The 2,733-nt window shown below is 36.6% G+C and overlaps 1 pseudogene across 1 annotated transcript; it reads left to right on the top strand.

Annotated features, from left to right (window-relative positions):
* Positions 1–322: 322 nt before the first annotated feature.
* LOC111536516 lies at positions 323–869 on the top strand (annotated as a pseudogene). The gene has a single exon (XR_002729761.1). The product of XR_002729761.1 is annotated as a 60S ribosomal protein L24 pseudogene (transcript).
* Positions 870–2,733: the final 1,864 nt, after the last annotated feature.

Below are 2,733 nucleotides of genomic sequence, written 5' to 3'. Positions count from 1 at the left end.
TTTTTACCCAGGGATAGACCAGCAGCATTTAGTGGAAGAGACAAGACTGAAAGATTGTTACGGCTTCAGAACATGATAACTTTTTGACTCAATCTGTATGTCATCCACTATGATGAGCATGTTGTTAAGTAACATATGGCTGAATATCTACAAACATTGAAATATGTTGTATTTTAGTGACAGCGCTCCTAGTGGTGAACAGGAAGGGATGATAACGCTTGTTTTTTCTTTTTTTGCTGTTTTGTTTGTTTGTTTGCTTTTTTAAGGATATTGAGCAGAAGGATTTAGAACGTGATGATTAGAAAGGTCAGATGCAGATCTTTTCTCTTCCCGTGGAGCCGTCGCCATGAAGGTGGAGCTGTGCAGTTTTAGCGGGTACAAGATCTACCCCGGACACGGGAGGCGCTACGCCAGGACCGACTGGAAGGTTTTCCAGTTTCTTAATGCAAAATGCGAGTCGGCGTTCCTTTCCAAGAGGAATCCTCGGCAGATAAACTGGACTGTCCTCTACAGAAGGAAGCACAAAAAGGGACAGTCGGAAGAAATTCAAAAGAAAAGAACCCACCGAGCAGTCAAATTCCAGAGGGCCATTACGGGTGCATCTCTTGCTGATATAATGGCCAAGAGGAATCAGAAATCTGAAGTTAGAAAGGCTCAATGAGAACAAGCTATCAGGGCTGCTAAAGAAGCAAAAAGGGCTAAGCAAGCATCTAAAAAGACTGCGATGGCTGCTGCTAAGGCACCTACAAAGGCAGTACCTAAGCAAAAATTGTGAAGCCTGTGAAAGTTTCAGCTCCCCGAGTTGGTGGAAAACGCTAAACTGGCAGATTCGATTTTTAAATAAAGATTGGATTATTAAAAAAAAAAAAGAAAGAAAGAAAGGTCAGATGCAGGTTTGGACACATCCAGTATTAAGTGGGTAGCGTTAGACAAATCTAGTTTAAGAAAAACAAAGATAATTTTTAGAGTTAGAAAATTTGAGAAGGGCACACCCACATATAGATGCATATGAAATATTGTAGCAACTATGACTAAAAAAGGAAACTAAGATTAAAATAAATAAGCAAAGTTTTAAAGGAAGAAAAATTAGAGGGACAGGCAAATGATTATAGACACCAAACTACTTTGCCGATTCTTTGGTTTCTTATATTTATTGAAAAGAACTGAGGTGTGCACAAGTGTGGGCAGGGGAAACACTGCGTTAATGAGAATGAAAAGAATTATGAACTATAAAGTGAATGGAAAGATAAAGGACAAACCTCTTCTGAAGCTCACTGACTATGAGCTAGGATACAGGATACAGGATCAGAGACTGAAGGAACCGTGTTTCCTAGCCTCCAAGTGGTTAGGCCTAATGAAGAGATCAATTCATCAAGTCTCAGACAAAACAAAGCAAACCTAAGACAGGAACCCTGAGTATGGCCAAGACTAAGAAGGCAGGGACTGTTCAACTATGCCTTAGAGATTTATACTTTCTGGAAAACAGTACATTTCTTGGCAGCTCACAAATTCCACATGTATGTTGGGAAGGCTCTAAGTGTATTTGATTTGTTCAGAAACAGGTGTAATCCATCTAAAACAACGAGGCCATCTATTGTAAGCTGAGAGAAAGAGAGTGAGAAAGAAATCCTCAAAGCACATGAATGCCAGTGTTGGCACAAAAATCTCCCTGGGTCTCATCTGTAGTTACAGCTGAGTAAGTACCAGCAATTTCTGGATACATGTGATTTCACCTGTCAAAGAAACTAAATTAGAAATCTCAGTGTCCAACTTTGCCTGACTAGTAGCTTGTAAGCTTCAGGCACTCTTTGGAGAATACTGAATTCAGAAACTGATGGAGGAATTAAAAATCATACAAAATAAACAAGTTCAAAGGTTTTATATACCTTCAAACTGCCCCTATTGGACTCTGTTCACTGTCTGAAGTGTATTTTTCTCATTTTGAAAATTGTTCTTTTTAAAAATCAAACATGTTATAAAGGGAAAGCAACAGAACATACAAATAAAATATTCACAGATTGGAACACACAAAATATTCAGATTCAAGGTGTGTGCAGTACCAAAATAAGAAAAACAAATCCAACAAGCCCATCCAAAAACACAGTATAACTAATGTATTTATTTTGCTTATCATAGGATTAAGTTGGAATAAAACTAAATATGAACAGTGTACTACTCTCAGTATGGATACCTGCTAAATAATTAAATTTTGCATTTTTTATCATCTGTATATTTATATTGATAAATACATTTATATTTTATAAATATAGCATCTGATAATTTATGCAGAATAATTGTTCAGATAATCTGTAATGGAAAGAGTTACTTTGCATTCATAAATGCTTTGTACTTACATACTGCAGTGCTTTTTAATGGAGGAGAGCCAAGCCATCTGGGGTATATTACTTGGAAGATTGTTTCTCTATATATTACAGCTAAAATCAGTCATGGTACTACTCTTAATAGAAACAAGAATCTGTTTTCTTGACTTCCAGTACACTGCTCTGTTGACTAATATTCTAAGGTTTTATATAGAGAACCAGTAGGGAGTTTATGTTATCCTTATAACCTTAAGAAACAAAAATTGCTTAAAATTAGCCTTAGCTATAAGGTTAACCTGGAATTGGAAACAGAAAAGGGCTGGCATTAAGAACTGAAACACGTAATTAAGAAAGTTAAATCTGTTCCTACACACAGACCATCATTTCATAAAGAATCTTTTTATTAATTAAC

The sequence above is a fragment of the Piliocolobus tephrosceles genome, chromosome 12, assembly GCF_002776525.5.
Source record: "Piliocolobus tephrosceles isolate RC106 chromosome 12, ASM277652v3, whole genome shotgun sequence".
Classification (NCBI taxonomy): Eukaryota; Metazoa; Chordata; class Mammalia; order Primates; family Cercopithecidae; genus Piliocolobus; species Piliocolobus tephrosceles.
Note: the sequence above shows the minus strand (reverse complement) of the source record. Positions and strands in the feature narration are given on the sequence as shown.